Genomic DNA, 21,770 nt, shown 5'->3' with positions numbered 1-21,770 from the left:
TAAGCCCCCTGGATTTCTGAGCTACAGACTATGAGATAATAAATTTGTGTTGTTTTAAGCCACCGAGTTTGTGGTGATTCATTACAGTGGGCCTAGGAAACTAGTGCAGAAACTAAGGCTCAGAATGGGCAAGTGACTTGCTCAATGTCACACAGCCAATACGTGATAAGAGCTGAGAAGTGAGCAAAGAGTTGCTTATTCAGTTCCCAGGTTCCTGACCTCGACAAAATGTTACCTCCTCCTTGAGGGGCAGAAGGGGAGACAGGATCCCTGAGAAAGGCTGTGGAAAGGAGGAGAGTGAGGAGAGCGCAGAAGAACCCTATACACTTGGAAGTACAACATCAGCTAAGAGCACGAATTCTGAGCCGAACAGGTTTGTGCTTGAAGCCTGCTCTGTAAGTAATTAGCTGGGTCATCTTGGGCAAAATCACGCTGCTTCTCTAAGCCTTATTTTCCTCACCTGTAAAATGGGGACGATACTTCCTGATGGAATATACTGTGACGATTAAATAAGACTGTGCCTGTAAAGAGCTGTTTGTCCTGCCTGGCACACCAGACGTCCTCAGTAAACTTTGCCTATTATTAGAGTCAGGTATTTAGCATCTATTTTGTGTCAGGTGCCGCAGTGGTACCCCAGTGCACATGACCACTCTCTAACGTAAGTACCCCTGTGCTCACTTTACAGATGAGGCAGCAAGGCTCACGGAGATGAAAGGACTTGTTCAAAGTCACACAGGTGGTGTGAGAGCTGGACTTAAGCCCAGCTCTGCCTGAGTCCCAGGCCCTGTATCTCTGCCCTGCGCTCCCCGGCAGTCCTGACATTTGTGCTCGAGACTTTACTAGTGAGCCTGAGGAGTCAACGAGAGCCTTCCTCTCTCTGCTCTAAGGGCAGCCATGGCAATTCCAGAGGTTCACAGAAAGCTTTCACCTTCCAGTTTCATTTTGGTCTGGCTGTCTGATTCATGGTCCACACCTGTGCCAGAACAGGGCCTCCTGGCTTCATTAAGCAAATGCTCAGAGGGCCCTTGGCTGTGTCAGAACCAGTCCTAGGCACTGGGAGCACTGAGCTCAGACAGCCCGGGGCCCACCAGGCCTTGAAGAGCTCCCGGGCTTGTGAAAGAGACAAACATACAAGTAACCACAGCACCACATGCCCACGTTATAAACCAGATCTGACAGTGGGTGGTGATGATGATGATGATGATGGTAATAATCACACACTGTAAAGGGACTGTTTTGAGTTTGGCTAGTGAGGGGAAAACAGAAATTCAAGAGGAATAAGGCTATTCCAGGACACTGCATGTCTGTGAGATATGAAGATAAAGACAACAACAACAAGGAAGGAAATAGGAATGGATAGGAAAGGGGCTGAAATTTAGACTGTTTCTAGAGGAGGTCTTGCAGAGAAGATCCATCTGAATAAAGTCCTGAGGAAGTGATGGAGTGAGCTATGAAAATACCTGGGAAGAGTTCTCTAAGCAGAGGCAAGAGCTGGTACAAAGCCCCACGAAGGAAGAGTGCCTGGCATGTTCCAGAGACAAGGAGGCCAGTGTGGCTGGAACAACGTGAGTAAAAGGGAGACAGTGGGGAATGGGGCTGGTTCATGTGGGGCCTTAATGGGCATCAGGGACTTTGTTCTTTACTCTGAGTAATGATGGGGAGACAGCAGAAGGCTTTGAGCAGAGGAATGGTACTGGAGGAGTTAGCAGGACCCCTTGGCCGCTCTGTTGAGGACAGGCTGGGGATGGAAGCAACGGCAAAAGCAAGAAAACCTGTGTGGATGCCCCTGCAGTGACGCAGGTGAAAGAAGATGGGGCTTGGGCCAGATGGCAGTGTGAGATGTGGTCGGGTACTGGAGTTGATGTGGATGATCTTGGACATATATTGTTAGGCAAACGAATCAAGATGTAAGATACAATATCTCGGGTCACATTCCCCTAGAAGCAGACCTTGAGACAAAGGTGTGGATGTAAACAGTTTATCCCAGGAAGCACTGGAGGGGAGGGGAAAGTGAGACAAGGAAGGGAAGGAAGACAACAGAGGGTATACTATTACTTTTTTAGCAACTGAGGCTCCATCCCCCTGGGGAGCTCTGGGAAGCAGTGTCACCTGTGCCTCAGTGATCCCAAAAGAGAGAAAGGCAAAAGGATGGGTGCATTCACACTGAGTCCTGCTAGTCATTGGTTGAGCTTGGCTGAATTTTCATTAAAAACAATGGAGGCCAGAGGACAATGGAATGGCATGAAGTGCTGGAAAGGAAAAAAAGCTATCAACCCTTCTTACATACAGTGAAATATCTCTTAAACATGAGGGTTAAAAAAGACACTTTCAGATACATAAAAACTGAGATTTTCTTGCAAACAGATCTTGCTAAAGGAAATTCAGTAATTGATGAAAAAGTATACAAAATCAGTATGGATACAGAAACTTTAAACACTACAAATCACCTCGATTTTATTGACATTTTAAAAGCACTGCATCAAATAACAGCAGGATACCCTCTTTTTTAAGTACATGAAACATTCACAAAGACAGATCATAAAATGGGCCATAAAATAAGTCTCAATAAATTTCAAAAGATTGCAACCTTATAGAGTATGTCCTCTGACTCTAGTGTCAATTAGATATAATTAACAATCAGAAAAACTAAAAAAAAAAAAAGCCCTAAATACCTCAATTAAATGACACTTTTATGTAAGCCATGGTCAAAGAGGGGAACTAAGGACATATTCTGAACAAAATGATAATCAAAACACAACACATCAGCACTTACAGGATGCAACTGGAGGGAAATTTATGGGTTTAAATGTTTATATTAGGAAAGAAAAAAGGGTTAAGATCAACAATCTAAAATGGAGATATATACCATGTTCACAGATTGCAAGACTCAACTATTAAGATGTCAATTTTCTCCAAATTTACACATAAGATTCACGCAATCTCAATGAAAATGCCAGCAAATTTTTTCTAAGTATTGACAAATTGGTTCTAAATTTACATTAAAAGGCAAAGGGACTAGAACAGCAAAACAATTCTGAAAAGGAACAAAACTGGAAGATTCATACTACCTAATTTCAAGACTTATTAAAAAGCAAAATTTGGGGGATATCTGGTTAAGATGGCAGAGTAGTAGGACCATGAGCTCGTCTCTCCTCATGACTAAACAAACCACAACTGACTGCTAAACAACCATCGAAAAAAAGAAGAAACATAAAGAGGGAGCTACAGCAGCATGGTAGGAGGGGCGTGCTCATGATATAATCGGGCCCCATACCCCCCGGGGTGGGCAGCCCACAAGCCGAAAAATAATTAAGTTGCAGAGACTCTCCCACAGGAATAAGAGTTTTGAGCCCCATGTCAGGCTCCCCAGCCCAGAGTTCCAGCATTGGAAGGACAAAACCCCAGAATAACTGGTTCTGAAAGCCAGCAGGACTGGGGGAAGTGTACACAGAATCTCACATGCTCCAGGTCCAAGGACAGAGGCAGTGATTTTATAGGAATGTGGGCCAGACTTGCATGCTGGTTTTAGAAGGTCTCCTGGGGAGGTAGGAGGCGGCTGGGCTCACTCAGGGGACATAAAAGTTGGTGGCGGATATTCCAGGAGTGTTCATCTACATGAGTTTTCCTGGAGGCTGACATCTCGCTTGGGTTATTAGCACACAAGACCTAGCCCCACCCAACAGCTTGTAGACTTCAGTGCTGGGAAGCCACAGGCCAAACAACATACTGGGTAGGGACACAGCCCCACCCATCAGCAGACTTCCTGAGCCCAGAGCTGCCTCTAGACATGCCCCTAGGCACAGCCCTACTCACTAGAGGGCCAGGACCAAGCTCCACTCAGTAGTGGGCAGGCACCTACTCCTCTTTACAGAAACCTGCCCAAGCCGCTAGCCCAGCCTCACCCACCAGGGGGCAGACACCAGAAGTAAGAAAACAACAATCCAAAAGCCTGTGGAAAAAATCCACAAACACAGGCCAGACCCTACTCTGGAACCAGCTGGACCCCGGTCCTTGGGGGACAAGAGAGGAATGTACTACTAGGGCACGTAGGACATCTCCTACAAAGGGCCACTTCTCCAAGGTTGAGAAACATAATTAACCTACATAAAAATACAAATAGAAATTTAGACAATATGAGGTGGCAGAGAAATATATTCCAGGCAAAGGCACAAGATAAAACCCCAGAAGAAGAAATAAGTGATGAGGAGATAGGCAATTTATCCAAGAAAGTTTAGTTATGATTGTGAAGATATTCAGACTCAGGAGGAGTACAGTCGTACAGAGTAAAGTTTTTAGCAGAGTTAGGAAATATGTAGAATGTAAAGAAAACCCAAATAGAGTTGAAGAATGCAATTACTGAAATGAAAAATACACTAAAAGGAACCAAGAATACACTAAATGAGGCAGAAGAACGGATCAGTGAGCTAGAAGACATATTAGTGGAAATCGCTACAGCAGAATGGAAAAAAAGAAAAAAGAATGAAAAGAAATGAGGATAGTTTAAGAGAACTCTGGGCAACGTGAAGCACACTGATATTCACATTATAGGTGTTCCAGAAAGAGAAGAGAGAAAGAAAGGACCTGAGAAAACATTTGAAGAGATAATAGATGAAAACTTCCCTAACTTGGGAAAGGAATCAGTCACCCAAGTCCAGGAAGCACTGAGTTCCATACAGGATTAAGAGGAACATTTTGTCAATCTTTAATTGACAAAAATTAAAGGTAAGGAGAAAATACTAAGATCAGCAAGAGAAAAGCAACAAATAACATACAAGCGAACTCTCATGAGGTTATCAGCTGATTTTTCAGCAGAAACTCTACAGGCCAGAAGGGAGTGGCATGATATATTTAAAGTGATAAAAGGAAAAATATACAACCAAGAATACTCTATCCAGTAAGGCACTTGATCTGATTTGATTGAGAAATGGAAAGCTTCATAGATAAACAAAAGCTAAAAGAATTCAGCACCACCAAACCAGCTTTACAGAAAATGTTAAAGAAACTTCTCTAGTCATCAAATCGCAAGAGAACAAAAAGAAGAGGGAGAAAACCCCTACAAAATAAACCCAAAACAATTAACAAAATGGCAATAAGAACATACATATTAATAATTACCTTAAATATAAATGGATTAAATGCTCCAACCAAAAGACACAGGCTGGCTGAATGGATACAAAAACAAGAGGCATTTATATGCTGTCTGCAAAAGACCCACTTCAGAGCTAGACACACACAGGAAGAAAGTGAGGGGATAGAAAAAGATTCCACACAAATGGAAATCAAAAGAAAGCTGGAGTAGCAATACTTATACCAGACAAAATAGGTTTTAAAATAAAGACAGTCACAAGAGACAAAGAAGGACACTACATATTGCTCAAGGGATCAATCCAAAAAGAAGATAATTATAAATATATATGTACCCAACATAGGAGCACCTCAATACATAAGGCAATTGTTAACAGACATAAAAGAAGAAATTGACAATCACACAATAATAGTGGGGAGCCTTAACACCCCACTTACATCAATGGACAGATCATCCAGACAGAAAGTCAGTAAGGAAATGCAGGCTTTAAATGACATATTAGACCAGATGGACTTAACCGATACTTAATAGAGCATCACATCTGAAAGCAGCAGAATACACATTCTTCTCAAGTGCACACAGAAAATGTCCAGAATTGATCACCTGCTGGCCCACAAAGCAAGCCTCAGTAATTTTAAGAAAACTGAGATCACACCAAGCATCTTTTCTGACCACAATGCTACGAGGTTAGAAATCAACTACAATAAAAGAACTGCAAAAACTGCAAACACATGGAAGCTAAACAATATGCTACTGAACAACCAATGGATCACTGAAGAAATCAAAGAGGAAATCAAAAAATACTTTGAGACAAATGAAAACAAAACACAATGATCCAAAACCTCTGGGACACAGCAAAAGCAGTTTTAAGAGGGAAGTTTATCGTGGTACAAGCTTACCTCAGGAAATAAGAAGAAAATCTCAAATAAGCAAACTAACCTTACACCTAAAGAAACTAGAGAAAGAAGAACAAACAAAACCCAAAGTTAGTAGAAGGAAAGAAATCATAAAGATTAGAGCAGAAATAAATGAAATAGAGATTTAAAAAACAATAGAAAAGATCAATGAAACTAAAAGCTGTTTTTTTGAAAAGATAAATACAATTGATAAACCTTTAGTCAGACTCAACAGAAAAAAAGGGAGAGGGCCCAAATTAATAAAATCAGAAATGAAAAAGGAGAAGTTACAAATGACACCAAAGAAGTACAAGAGATCATAAGTGGCTACTATGAGTAACTATATGCCAACAAAAAGGACAACCTAGAAGAAATGGACAATTTCCTAGAAAGGCAAAATCTGTGAAAACTGAATCAAGAAGAAATAGAAAATATGAATAAACCAATAACCAGTACTGAAATTGAATCAATAATTTAAAAATTCCCAACAAACAAAAATCAAAGACCAGATGGCTTTACAGGCGACCAAACATTTAGAGAAGGGTTAACACCTATTCTTCTGAAACTATTCCAAAAAAATTGCAGGGGAAGAAACACTTCCAAACTCATTCTATGAAGTCATCATCACCCTGATACCAAAACCAGAGAAAGATATCACACACACAAAAAAGAAAATTACAGGCCAATATCACTTATGAATATAAATATAAAAATCCTCAACTAAATACTAGCAAATCAACTCAACAATGCATTAAAAGGACTGTGCACCATGATGTGCAAGGATTTTTCAATATCCACAAATCAGTCAATGTGATACACATTAACAAACTGAAGAATAAAAACTGTATGATCATCTCAACAGATACAGAAAAAGCTTTTGATAAAATTCAGCATCCATTTATGATAAAAAAATTCTCCAGAAAGTGGACACAGAGGGAACATACCTCAACATAATAAAGTCCATTATGACAAACCCAAGCTAACATCATAGTTAATGGTGAAAAGCTGGAAGTATTTCCTCTAAGATCAGGAAAAAGACAAGGATGCCCACTCTTGCCACTTTTATTTGACATAATTTTGGAAGTCTTAGCCATAGCAATCAAGAAGAAAAAGAAATAAAAGGAATCCAAATTGGAAAAGAAGTAAAACTGTCACTGTTTGTGGATGATACTATACTATAGACACTATACACAGAAAACCCTAAAGAAGCTACCAGAAAACTACTAGAGCTCATCAATGAATTTGGTAAAGTTGCAGGGTACAAAATTAATATACAGAAATCAGTTGCATTTCTATACACTAACAATGAAATAGCAGAAAAAAATTAAGAAAACAATTCCATTTACCATTGCACCAAAAAGAATAAAATACATAGGAATAAACCTACCCAAGGAGGCAAAGGACCTGTATTCTGAAAATTGTAAGAGACTGATGAAAGAAATGAAGATGACATAAACAGATGGAAAGATATATTGTGGTCTTGGATTGGAAGAATTAATGTTGTTAAAATGGCCATACTACCCAAAGCAATATACAGATTCAGTGCAATCCCTATCAAGTTACCAATGACATTTTTCACAGAGCTGGAAGAAAAAATGGTAAAATTCATATGGAAACACAAAAGACCCTGAATAGACAAAACATCTTGAAAAAGGAGAAGAGAGCTGGGGGGGAATCATGCTCCCTGACTTCAGACTACACTACAAGGCTACAGTAACCTAAACAGTATGGTACTGGCACAAAAACAGACATATAGATCAATGGAACAGGATAGAAAGTCCAGAAATAAACCCACACACTTATGGTCAATTAATCTATGACAAAGGAGGCAAGAGTATACAATGGAGAAAAGATAGTCTCTTCAATAAGTGGTGCTGGGAAAACTGGACAGCTACCTGTAAAAGACTGAAATTGGAACATTCTCTAACACCATATACAAAACTAAACTCAAAATGGATTAAAAACTGAAATGTAAGAGCAAATACTAAAATTCCTAGAGGAAAACATAGGCAGAACAATCTTTGACATAAATCACGGCAATATTTTTTTCAAACCAGCTCCTAGAGTAATGGGAATAAAATCAAAAATAAATAAATGGGACCTAATTAAACTTAAAAACTTTTGCATAGCTAAAGATACCATCAACAAAATGAAAAGACAACCTACAGAATGGGAAAAAATATTTCCAAATGATACAACTAACAAGGGACTAACTTCCGAAACATACAAACAGCTCATACAATTGCTCAAGCAATCCAATCAAAAAATGGTCAAAAGACCTAAACAGACATCTCTCCAAAGACACCCAGATGGGCAACAAGCACATGAAAAGATGCTCATCATCTCTAATTGTTAGGGAAATGCAAATCAAAACTACTATGAGGTATCACCTCACACCAATCAGAATGGCCATCATTAAAAAGTCCACAAACAATAAATGTTGGAGAAGGTGTGGAGAAAAAGGAACCTTCCTCACTGTTGGTGGAAATCCAAATTGGTGCAGCCACTATGGAGGAAAGTATGGAGGTTCCTTAAAAAACTGAAAATAAACTTACCATATTATACAGCAATCCCACTCGCGGGCATATATCCAAGGAAAAATACAATTTGAAAAGACATGCACCCTAATATTCACAACAGCACTATTTACAATAGCCAAGACATGTAAACAACCTAAACGTCCATCGACAGAAGACTGGATAAAGAAGATGTGGTATAGATATACAATGGAATACTACTCAGCCACAAAAGGAATAAAATAATGAATAAAGAATAAAACAATGTCATTTGCAGCAACATGGATGAAGTAAGTCAGAAAGAGAAAGAAAAATACCGTATAATATCACTTGTATGTTAAAGTTATTGAAAGTGTGATATTGAAGTCTCTGACATTATTGTTGAGTTTTCTAGTTCTTCCTTCAATTTGTCATTTTTTTGTTTCATATATTTTGGGACTCTGTTGTTAGGTGCACATGTGTTTACAACTGTCACATCTTCTTCATGCATTGATCCTTTTAATATTATAAAATGCCCTTCTTTGTTTCTAACATTTCTTTCCTTAAAGTTTTTTTTTCTGATATTAGTATAGCCACTCAAGCTCTGTTTTGATTATTGTTTGCATGATACATCTTTTGCTGTCTTTTTATTTTCAACCTATGTTTTCTTTGAATCTCAAAAGAAAACATATAATTGGATAATATCAGGCCTTAAAATAAATCTTGATAAATTTTAAAAGACTGAAGTGATATAGAACATGTCCTCTGACCACAGTGGGATAAAATGAGAAATCATCATTATCTGTAAGTACCTGCAAAAAAGGAGAAATCTCAAATCAATAACCCAACTTTACACCTTAAGAAGGTAGAAAAAGATGAGCCAACTGAATCAAAAGCAAGCAGAAGGAAAGAGGAAGGAAGAAAGGAATGAAGGAAGGAAGGAATTATTAGAGCTAATAATTAAGTTCAGGAAGGTCACAAGACACAAGCTCAGTATATAAAAATTATCTGTATTTTTATGGAGTAGCAATGAATGGTCCAAAAATGAAATTAAGAAAACAATTCCATTTACAACCAAAAGATTAAAATACTTAGGAATAAATTTAACAAAAGAGTTTGTGAAAGACTTTTACATTGAAAACTACAAAGCATCTTTGAATGCAACTAAAGATCTAAATAAATGGAAAGACATCTGCATTCATGGACTGGAAGATTTAATATCATTAAGATGGCAAAACTGCCAAATTTACCTACAGATTCATTGCACTGCCTATCAAAATTATAGTTTCCTTTTTTTTTTAAAGAAACTGACAAGCTGTTCCTAAAACTCATATGGAAATGCAAGAGATCCAGAATAGTCAAAAGAATCTTTAAAAAGAAAAAACAAAGTTGGAGGAGTCATACTTTCCAATTTCACAACTTACTTCAAAACTATCAAGTAATCAAGACTGTGGTGCTGGCATGAGGATAGATATATGCATTTGGAACAGAATTGAGAGTCCAGAAATAAGCTCCTGCCTTTATGATCAATTGATTTGTGACAGGTTGCCAAGACAATTCAATGAAAGAGTCTTTTCAATCTAGAGAACTAGATATCCACATGCAAAATGAATCCCAGCTCTGAGTATAAGAGCTTAAACTAGAAAACTCATTAGAGGAAACACAGGTGTTAATTTTAGTGACCTTGGATTGGACAAGTTTCTTAAATATGGTGCAAAAAGCACAAACAACAAAAGAAAAAAATAAATCAGATTTTATAAAAATTAAACACTTTCATGCTTCAAAGAACACTATCAAGGAAGTGAAAAGACAACCTACAGAAAGGGAAAAAATATTTGCAAATTGTACATCTGATAAAGAATCTAATATTCAGAATACATTAAAAACTCTTAGAACTCAATAATAAAAGACAAACAATCCAGTTTGAAGATAGACAAAGGATGTGAATTTCTCAAAAAAATACATAAACAACCAGTAAGTACATAAAGCAATGCTCAAAATTTGGGAAATGAAAATCAAAACCACAATGGGATATCATTCCACATCTAATATGATGACTATAATAAAAGAGGAAAAATAGCAATAATAAATGTTGGCAAGGATGTGGAGAACCTAGAACTCTTACACATTTCTAGTGGGAATGAAATTGGTGCAGCTGCTATAGAAAGAGAGTGGCAGTTCCTCCAAAAGTTAAACGGAGTTACCACACAATCCAATGATTTCATTCCTAGCTACATACCCAACAGAACTGAAAAAATGTTCACACAAAAATCTGTACACAAACAGCATTATTCAAAAAAAGCCAAAGAGCATAAACAACCAAAATGCTCACCAACTGATGGACAAACAAAATGTGGTATATCCATACAACAGAATATTATTAAGTCATAAAAAGGAATGAAGTACTTATGCATGCTCCACATGGATGAACCTCGAAAATGTTATGCCAAGTAAAAGAAGCCAGATAGAAAAGGCCACATGTTGTATGATTCCATATATATATATATATATATTCCAGAATATGCAAATTCACAGTAGATTACTGGTTGCCAGGAGCTGTGGGTAGAGAAGAATTGGGAGTGACTGCTAATGGGTACAGGTTTCCTACTGGATAATGAAATGTTCTGGAATTAAGTAATGGGGGTAGTTGCACAAACCTGAGAATATACTGAAAACATTGACTGTATACTTTAAATGTTACATAGTTTAATAAAAATCATTAAAAGAACAGCATGCATACACAACACTTGTATTAGGATGCTTTTAGCTGCAGATAACAGAAACACCACCTCTACTAATTTAATCAATAGCTTGCTGGTTCATGAAATTTGGAGTCCAGAGGCAGAAAGGAGCCTTCAGGCTTGATTGATCCAGTAGCTAAATGTTGGTATCATGGACCTAAATTTTTTAAATCTCTCTGCACTGTAGTCACCAGTGTCAGATTTTCTTCAGATTCATAGTAAGACAACTCAAGTGACTCCAGGCATCACATCTGGACAAAGCAACATCCGAGGCAAAAAAGAGAGCTCATCTTCCTACAGTTTTGTCTTAAAGAGGAAACTCCCCCAAAGGCCCCCAGTAGACATGTCCTGACAGCTCACGGTCAGAATTGGCTCATGTGCCCATTCTAACGCAATCACTGTAAATAGGAACAGGATCCCCTTCAGACCACTGAGGTCCAGCCTGGATCTTGGGGTGTTGCAATTGGCTGGGTGAGGAGGGAGTAGACACTGGGCATACAAGAATTAGGAGGGAAGGGGGAAACAGATGCTTAACAAGAAGCCAAGAGCTTAATTAAGCTATCTCAACAGAATGTGACTGATTCAATTTTTACAAATTTGATTGACCTAATATTAATAATTCAATCAACGAGCTAGAAAGAAGTACATGGACAATGTGGAATCCAGTATTCTCTATAGAGATTTAAGATGTAATAGTACCAACCAAGGATGCATCATGACCTCCATCCTCGTGCCAGAGAATCTCCTGAGAGGTTCCATCTCCCAATAAATGGACAACCCCTAGCAATGGACTTTAGCAACAGTAAGGAGAGCCCTTCAACTACTTATGTGCATCTCAACAGCACACGTGCGTTCATCTCCAATTATTCCTAAGAAAGTGTGATTCGTAGAATAGTTCTCTCCTATTTGTAAACGGAAAAATAGTTAACAAAAGATAAAAATAAATAATAAAAACACTTTTTAAAAAATAGGCAAAACACTTGAATAGACACTAAACAGAATGATATATACCAATGGCCAATGAGTGTTGCTGAAGTGCCTGACTTCACCAGGGAAATGCCATGACTAAAATTAAAAGCCCTGGAAAGCCGAATGTTTCTGAGGCCATAAAGCAGCTCAAATGTCAGACATTGCTGGGGGGAGTACAGAATGATACACCCACTTGGAGAACAGTTTGTTAGTTTCTCGTAAAGTGAGCAATACCTAATCCATGGCCTACCAATTCACTCCTAGTTATTAATCCACAATAAATGAAAACATATGTCCACAGACTTATTCAAGAATGTTCACAGCAGCCTTATTCATAACAGCCAAAGAGCAGAAACAACCCAAATGTCCCTCAATAGGACAACTGAGGAGCAGTTGTGACACAATGGAATACCAATTAGTCACATGGCTACCTGTCCAACGTGGACGAATTTCACAGACAAGAAGTGAAAGAAGCCAGACTCCAAAAAGTGCATACTGTGTGATTCTATTCATATGATGTTCAAGAACAGGTACATCTAATTCATGGTGATAAAAATCACAACAGTGATTGCCTACAGAAGTTAATTAGAAAGGAACACGAAAAAAACCTTCTGGAGTGATGGAAATGTTCTCTATGCTGAGAACTGTGTTCATTACACAGCTGTACACATTTATCCAAATTCACTTATTGGTATATCCAAGACTTGTGCATTTCAGTGCATATAAATTTTACTTGAATCAAATGAAAAAGGTGAAAGGCAGAAGTAGTGACTGGAGGGAAGGTGCCTGGGACCAAATCTGAAGAGGCAGGAGGTCAAGACTAAAGAGTTTGCCTCTGATGTTCTGGGCCCCAGGGGACACGAAGGGGTTTAAGCAAGGCTGTGTGGCTCAGCCTTTGCCGCGTGTTCCAGGAACATTGTCTCCAGTTCCCCCGCGGTGCAGCTTTGGTGGCTGAGTCAGCTTAGCTCCTGGTATCTGGACTTTGCCACCTACCCCATCCTTCCTGAAACACCTTGGAGAGTCTGTCTCTGAGGAGAGGCTCAGCTGGAGGCAGGGCAGACCCTGGGTCTCCCCGCCTCCAGTCCTGGGGCAACCAGGCATGGGGAGGAGCCTCCCTCACAGCCCCTGCTTTCCTGAGCCAAGCTGGACTGAGGCTTCTGAGAAATCTCATTTCCACTGCCAGCCGCCCGCCCAGTCTGACTCCACGATTTCTCGCTGCTTTGCATGGGTGATGACTCAGTGCGGGGGAGGGGCACAGGAGCCTCGCTCTGCCCAAGGAGGCCAGGGCTGTAGCAGGGGGAGGAAAAGCTTCCCATCCCTGTAGAGACTTCAGGTTTCTGCTCCTGATCTGTCTGCTGTCCATTCTGTCCAGGCAGGATGAAGGGCTTGAACTCTGGGCACAGACCAAGCTGGGGAGCATCCTATTTAAGCCTCAATGTCCTGTTCTGTACAGTGGGGCAGCAGTGTCTTAGGGCATTGGGTGATCTGTTGAGAAAGAGCACTTCGGAAAAAAACTGTAAGGGGTGAGGAAAACAGGATAGGGAAGGAGGGGAAGCTGGGGGGTGTGTGGAGTGGCGACAGGTAAGGTCCAGCTTTAGCCTGATGCGCCGGGGCTGTAGGATTGATCACACCACAAAGTCACCCACTCCAGATGCACCCTCACATCAGCACTGACTGTGGGATGCTCTTGGAAGGACATAACCACCCATGAGGCTCCTGTCAGCAGAGAGCAATTCTCCAGAGAAGTGGGGGCAACCCGAGCTCTTAGTAGCCAACATGCAGCTAAAGGGTGGGCACGTTGGCCTGGGGATGGAGAGCCGGTTGGGGCCCAACATCAAGTGGGGGTAAAATACCCATCGCGCAGGGCTATTGTGAGTTTACACAATAGGCAGTGAAGAAGCAGTAACTATTTCTTAGCTGCATGAGAAACGTTGCGCAGCAGTAGGTAAATGTGTGTCCCCGGCCCACTGCAGATTCAGCATTTTTTAGGGACAGGACAGGGTGAGAACCCAAAGTCTATGCATCTAAACAAGAGCAACATAAAGAAACACTTAACAGCCGGACGTTGGCAGAGCAGGTGGGGCCTGGAGGCCTCCTTTTGTTCCTGGATCATAGGAAAGTTTGGGGTTCCCAAGGAAGGTGGCTGGAGTACTGGTGGGGGGCCCTTTAGGGACTAAGGGCAGTGGCTTCCTATTATCCTGTCTTCCCAGATGGCCACATCATTCTGCCTTCCTTCTATGGACCTGGAAGATCTTAATGCACACCTACCTGCAAAGGGGAGCCTCTGGTCACCTGTACCCACTCCTCTATTATGTACTTCTAAGAACTTGTGAACTGGCCACAGGGCATCATCATCTGGTCCATCCAACCAAAGACTCTACTTTCGATGGGACTTTCCAGAAACAGCAACTTAGAAATGTTTCTGGGATGTCAACCTGTCCTCTAATAATGTGCATCATGGGAGGAAAGATCAATGACCTTAGAGTCAGACAGACCCAGGTTTCAATCCTGCTCTGCCATGTGATGGCTCTTGATCGAGTTGCTTTACCTCTCTAAGCCTCAGATTCCCCCTTTGCAAAAAGTGGACAAATTGATGTGCTTGCCCAGAATGGTGATTGGGAGGATTAAGAGCCTCATGGCATGATGTGCTCAGCACACAGTAAGCCCTTGATAAATATTCGCTCTTTGCCCCTTGTCTCCTCTGTAATGATGTTGTGATTTTGGTCCTGTCATCCCTGGGGGAGCAGCTTTCTTAGGTTCCCCACCTGTACTAGAAGGTCCTGCTTATCCTGCTTATTTACCCTAACGAACTTCTTTACCCTCTGGCAAGGTGTGCCCGTCAGTTTCTGGCCCCAGTTTCAGGAACTGTCCCACAGAAGCTCAATTTTTTCCTCTCAGCCATGACATCTTCCAGGAGATTCATCTCTTTTACAAGCCTCCTCTTTGTCCCTTCATCTGGCCGCTCTTTCCTTGGAAGAATGGTTTGGCCAAGGTGGAGACTTTGCCAGTAGGCTGCATCTTTTGTTTGGAATCCTGATGAGTCGATATGGAGCCCTAGAGGAATTTGCCATCACAGATGAGGACTTGAAAAGGACTGGTGGTCAGTGCCTGAGCACCTGTTTCCTCTCTATATTAGAGATGCCTCTTCAGGCGAGAAGAGATTTCTAGGTCTTAAATGTCAGGGCACAGACAGCAATATCCCAGCCTGACCTTGGGGTAGCTAACAACTAAAATGTATCTTTTGACAGAATCTGGGGGTTCAGAGAAAGTGGGAGAGAGACCCAAGTTTGGAGGGACCCAGCCCAGAGCTCTGGCACAACCACATGCAGGAGAAGGGATCTGGGTTTGAGTCCTGGCATAGCCACTTACCAGCTATGTGATGTACGGAATTTTATTGAACCACTTTGTGCCTCAGTTTCTACTCCTATAAAATGGGTATGATAATGGCAGTGAGCATTTACCCCGCTAGTGGGTTTTTAACTCCTTTACACACACAAATTGTCACTTCTGTAATAACATCTGCTTTTTTTAGGGAATGACCCCCTGCACACCCAGGCCCTATGTTTCAGAAAGGTTGGCCTTGGCCTCCAGCCTTCAATTTGGGCATGTACTTCAGCCCTAGCCTATGAGCATATTCCATCCTCATGCCCTCCTTGATTGTTCAGATATGGATGCTGGACTATCCCAGGGTTCAGGGAGACTCAATTCCAGGACTTCTGTTGGAAGTTGAGAAACAGAAGGTCTCTTTCCACAGGGATTTCAGAGAGATTAGGGTTTCTGCTCAGGGCTGCTCATGGTCATTTTGCCTCCAGGAAAGGAGAATGTGATGGACCAAGAAGCTAACACAAAGCCACAAGATGAAGAAAGAACAGTCCTTGAGAACATCCTTTGAGCGCCTAGATCCAGGTGGGCCTGAAGAGCAGCCTTAGGGGTTTTAATCATGGTTTTTTGCTAAAGCCATTTTGTGCTAGATTTTCTGTCCCTTGCAATTGCAAAGTCCTTCAATCATACTATATGTACAATAACACATCCCTCTCGGCAGGGTGGGTATAGCTCAGTAATAGAGCATATGCTTAGCATGCATGAGGTCCAGGGTTCAATCCCCAGTACTTCCATTTAAATAAATAAACAAATACATAAAATTTTAAAAATAAAAACACTCCTAGATAAATTTAAACAAAAACAAATACACACATCCCTCTCTGGTTGTTTGGAGAACCAAGCCATGTGAGGTTCTGAGCACAGGGCCTGGCATATAGTAGGCACTCATAAATGCCCCTCTCCAGGGCCTGTCAGATGGGTACAGTAAACTGTGTTCTATCACTTGTTAGCGGAGGTGCAGACCCTGCAGGGGAAGTCTGAGCAGTTCTGTTAAAGTCACAAAGAAGCACTGTGGTGGTAAGAGCGATGTTCCCCAAAATGTCCACATCCTAATTCTTGGACCCTGAGAATAAGTTAGATGACACAGCAAAAGAGCGTTTGGGGGTTTGATTTAATTAAGGATTCCGACATTAAGAGACACACCTAGACTTTCTATGAGTCCAACCTAATCCTTCCAGTTCTTAACAGAACCTGAGAATCAGGTCACGGAGATACAATGTTGCTGACTCTGAAGAAGGGGGAAGGGGGCCTTGAACCAAGCCACATGGGCAGTGTCTAGAAGCTGGAGAAGGTAAGGAGCTGAATTCCCCGTAGATCCTCCAGAAAGGAACACAGTCCTGCCAACACATTGGTTTTAGTCCAGGGACACTGGAGTCACACTCAACCTCCAGAACTGTCAGATAATCAAACTGTGCTGATTATAGTCACTGAGTTTGTGGTAATTTGTGTTAAGAAAGAACAGGCCCCAAGTGGAATCACTTATACTAAGCATCATGTCATCAAACTGAGACTTAATACCTAACAATTACAGTTCGGCTTCTTCCAGGAATAGACTCTTAAACCAGGCAGCAATGACCAGGTCAGCACTAGTGAAGCTGCCTGAGAAGCCTGCTGTCCCCTAAGGGAAGCTGACCTTGCATAATGAATTGCTTTTTGCTAGTTTAACTCCCTGTCCTCCTCCCCTCTTCCTGTAAAAGTCTTTCATTTCGTACAGCTCCTCAGAGCTCCTTTCCATGTGCTGGATGGGCTGCTGCCTGATTCAGGAATCACTGAATAAAGCCAATTAAGATCTTTAAAATTTATTCAGTTGAATTTTGTTTGTTTGTTTTTTAAAAGATTGGGTGGCAGCAATGGCATCTGAAGGAAACTTCTGACAGCTTTGGCGGCAACAAGAAACACAGGCATGGGCCCCCCAAACCCTGTTAGTTCTGTCTTTCTCACCATTTCTGAGGGTTAGGGGTAAGTTCTCAGTTCTAGACTCCCTTCTCTTTGCATTGAGCTCCTGATCTAATTGGCTTTCCAGTCCAGGGGAGATCCCCAGATTCCACACTGGGAAATGCTGGTGGTTCAGTCTGCAGGTCCCCACTGGACTGGAATCCCAGCCCCCAGTAGTCTCCATTTGTTGGGGATACACTGGTTCAGTCCTTTCCCCAGTCCACAGCTCCACACTGGAACTGTCGGTGGTGCCCACAAGGCCCTCTCTTGACCAGTCCACAGTAACAAGTCTTTGGTTACTGCTGGTGTGTTAACACGCACAGGAGGGAAACGCTTTTGCTAATGGGAATCTCAGAAGCCAAAAGCCGCAAAACTGGTGGACACAGATTGAGTACTTAAAGGCTTTTAGAGCACTCACCACCTAACTCGAAGATGCCTGTGTTAGAATAAGTTGATCACAGAATGGGTTAGACTGACACTTGGTCACTCATCATCCTCAAGAAAACGTCCATACAATGAGGTAAACTGTAAACCACCACACAATCCAAAAGCCAGCGGCACGTGTCCCTCCAGTATTAATCTGGCTCTGAGAGACCCAAGGCTTAGCTGAAGAAATGGGATCCTCAAGTTCCCAAGAGCTCAGTACACCTTCTGGCACACTTGCTTGTTTATGTCTAAGAACTGTGGTCCCAGGAGCTGTGGCTATCTACAAAGACGGCAAAGTCTTACCAAGACAACTTAGCACTACAATGGCCATTACGAGAAATGTTCCAAGATGAGATCAAATAAATGCACTTTGGGAGCGAGGGCTCCCAAATCAAACACACAGAATAGGTTACCTAATTAAGCTGTCATACAGAAGCCTCCGAAGGGCTGCAACACTCCAAAATAGCTTCATTAAGAGTTACTGCCAAAAGCTAATGAAAAATTCAAGGTATAAGATGCACATAAAACAGAAGACTATGAGACTGACGTAAGTCGTTATCACTCCCCGTACTCATTCTAGTAATCCTCTGTCTGAATCGCCTCTCCACTCTGAAGAGACCGTTTAATTCCATTCTCCCAGGCTCGTGTGCATGGCGGCAGGTGGACTTCTGCAGCCTGGTGCCGGCCCACCAACGCCTGTCATCTTCACTGAGTGTGTGGCCAACGTCAACAGGCCAAAAGTGGCTGGATGTTGCCCTCAGGCTCCTTTCACTTCTGCTGATCACAGGTCCTGCCCTTGGCTGCAACGGCCCAGACAGAACTCTGTTGTGGGATGCTCCTACCCTCCACTAGGACCACTACACCACTTCCTGTGGGTTAGATCCAACCCCACACTGAAATGTGTTAGAGGAATAGCTGGATGACAATCTTATACCCCCAGAGTCATACAGTGTCAGCACGAAGGCTGCAATGGTTATCTGTACAGTGAGGATATAAGGCCAATTTAGATATCATTTACCAATTTGGGGAAACTGTGGTGAGCTGTGAAAGATATGAATCCTCTGAAGACTAGTATAATATTAAGATGTTCCTCTACCATGGAGTATAACTTCAATTACATCAAACTTGGCCTGAAGAAATTGAGAGTCAGAAAAAGTCATGGCTTTAGCTCTTTCTCTGATCATGATGGTAAGCTGTACTCCCCAGATTCTTGTGGCATCAGTGGAGTGATCACCACGGTGGTGCTACTTGCTGTTGCCTTTGGAGTTTATGAATTGTCCCTTAGTGATGGTCAAGATGCTCTTCCACTATATCCTGGGTATCCTCCATATTCCCATCATAATCAGAGACTCACCAACTCAACAGGACCCTTCCTGGAGGCTGTAAGTTTGAGTTCACAGGTCTGCACGGTGCAACTTCTGGCTTTGGCAGTGCTTTCGTAGGACGAGGAAATTAACATTCAGGACCAGGGCTCTGGACTGGCTTGGGAACATCAGGATATTTGTTTGGCAGCAATAGAGCAGCAACGCCCTTCTCAGACTCATGGTACCACCCATCTCACCCTCCCTCACACTCCAGCACACGGAAGAGCCCTGCTTACTGCTTCGGGGAGGCACAGGCAGCTCTTTGGCAGTCAAGCTCAGAGACAGGATCCAGAACAGCATCAGGATATGGTGGCACCAGAAGGTGATAAGACAATAAAAAGCTGAAGTCAAATACTAGATGCAAAATTTCTGATTTTTCATCACTTTATTTTTTTAAAAGTACTACCTGCTCACAACTGGGGAAAAAGAACATGCAACAGTTCTGTGGTGGTTTGTCCTATATAGCTTGTTGTATTATTTGAGGCTAAGAGTTGATATATGACAAAATGCTTATGTAAAGCATTGTATGTTTGTGTAACATGCAGATGTATATTAGTTTTTGAAACTGATGATTACTGTGGAATGCTAAAAATGAATTATTTAATTTATAAAACCTGTGATGCCATGAGAAGCATTAAGAATGAGGCTTTATACCAACAAACACAGTACAGAAATTTTCAATCTTAGGTGGTTTTAGGTGATGAGTCATTAACTCATGGAAACAATGATAATCTATTTGGTATTTATTATTGGGTATTTACTGTTCTTTAAACATTTCAACCAAGCTTTGGGCTACTAATTACACTTATCTGTGTGTTTTGATCACTTTTGAGCTCAAAAGCTTTGAATTCTTCAGTGGTGGATGCGGTTCTGGTAAGTGAGAATTACCTTTTTTAGGAAAAGATAGAAAATAAGTTAAATAGAAGGTTGTTGTGAATGATTTTACACTGACAAAAATGCTTGAAACCTCCATATTCATTTTAAAAACAGAAGTATAGTTGATTTACAATACTATATTAGTTTCAGGTATACAACACAGTAATTCAATATTTTTATAGATTATACTCCAAGTTATTATAAATTATTGGCTATATTCCCTGTGTTGTACAACATATTCTTGTAGCTTATTTATTTTATACAGAGGATTTTGTGCCTCTTAATCTCCTACCCCATCTCATTCCTCCCCATCACCACTGGTTTGTTCCCTGCATCTGTGAGTCTGTTTCTGTTTTGTTAGTCATTCATTTTATTTTTTAGATTCCACATATAAGTGACAACATACAGCATTTGTCTTTCTCTGTCTGACTTACTTCACTAAGCACAATACTCTCTAGGTCCATCCACGTTGCAAATGGCAGAATTTCATTCTTTTTATGGTTAAGTAGTATTCCACTGTGTGCGCACACATGCGTGCGTGCGTATGTGTGTACACACCACATCTTTGTCCATTCCTCTGTTGATGGACCATATTAATTTTTAAGAGGTAAAGTTCAAATGCTTTAGCAAATGTTTTCTAATAGCAAAAGCATGCAGCTCTTTGTGGCATCTCAACTGTTGTTATAGCTATCGGTTTCAATCTTAGACTAAAATGACAGAAAATGAAAATAAAAAGTAAAATAAAATAAGATCACCTGAAGCTGCAGGTGATCCTCTTCAGGAATCTTCCACTTCTTGGTCAAGGGCTGAACTAAGGATTAAAGAATTTTCTAAACCCATGGAAAATCCCAAAAGTTTTCTGAAAAACTTAAAGTCCATATTGAAGCCTATGACCCCAGGCTGCCAGGTCTTTATCAGCTTCTGCACATGCTGGTAGGACCTGGTGAATCCCAAAAGTGGATGCAGGGAACAGAGCGGCATTAACCTCATGGATGATATTTGAGATCCTCAGTCTTCAACGTGGTCTCCTATGGACCAGAAAAAGCTTGCCAAATAGCAAGTGATCTTTTAAAAACCATTCCTAGAGTCTTCCTTGCCTGCAGATTGGTCTATTATTCAAACATGCAAACAAAAGAAGGATGAATCTGTAACAAACTTTAAAGCGCACCTGGAAGCTCTCTTCCTACAGCATTTTGGGTTCCACACAATGAATGATGTCACCGAACTTGCTTTAGCTGCCCTATCTGTTAATGGATTGTCTCTTGAGATGGGTGGACTGATAAAGGGCAGGAAATAGGATGCGAGGCCACTGGTCTGCCTGGACTTGCACTATAGCTGAGCACTTAAAACTTTGGAACAAGATTGTAAACAAAAGTCCACCAAGCTATTAACCTTACAGCTGCAATAGCTCCAAGGCCAGAAACCCAAAATAATATCAGGGCCTCCCTCGTTGCACCCTGCTAGGAGTCCATCATCAAAATGCTGGCCCATGGGTCAATGTCTCATTTGTAACCAACTGGGACACTGGAAAAAAGATTTTCCTCAAAGGTTTTATGCAAACTCTTCCACCTTAACTTGAATGCCCCCATATTACTAGGGAA

At 41.2% G+C, this 21,770-nt stretch overlaps 1 protein-coding gene and 1 pseudogene across 2 annotated transcripts in view; one reads left to right on the top strand and one right to left on the bottom strand.

The window, feature by feature from the left end:
- Positions 1-21,770, bottom strand: part of HRH1 (histamine receptor H1) — a 167,803-nt gene that overhangs the window by 102,447 nt on the left and 43,586 nt on the right. The window contains exons 2-5 of one of the 2 annotated variants that reach the window (XM_072941859.1): positions 20,925-20,980; positions 19,530-20,181; positions 19,284-19,411; positions 15,007-15,241 (exon numbers count right to left, since the gene is read on the bottom strand). The exons of the other annotated variant lie outside the window; for it this stretch is intronic. The gene's annotated coding sequence lies outside the window, so the exon portion shown is untranslated. The remainder of the gene's footprint in view (positions 1-15,006; positions 15,242-19,283; positions 19,412-19,529; positions 20,182-20,924; positions 20,981-21,770) is intronic. 2 annotated transcript variants of the gene reach the window in all.
- LOC102542232 (store-operated calcium entry-associated regulatory factor pseudogene) lies at positions 16,045-19,619 on the top strand (annotated as a pseudogene).

This window comes from Vicugna pacos, chromosome 17, assembly GCF_048564905.1.
Source record: "Vicugna pacos chromosome 17, VicPac4, whole genome shotgun sequence".
Classification (NCBI taxonomy): Eukaryota; Metazoa; Chordata; class Mammalia; order Artiodactyla; family Camelidae; genus Vicugna; species Vicugna pacos.
Note: the sequence above shows the minus strand (reverse complement) of the source record. Positions and strands in the feature narration are given on the sequence as shown.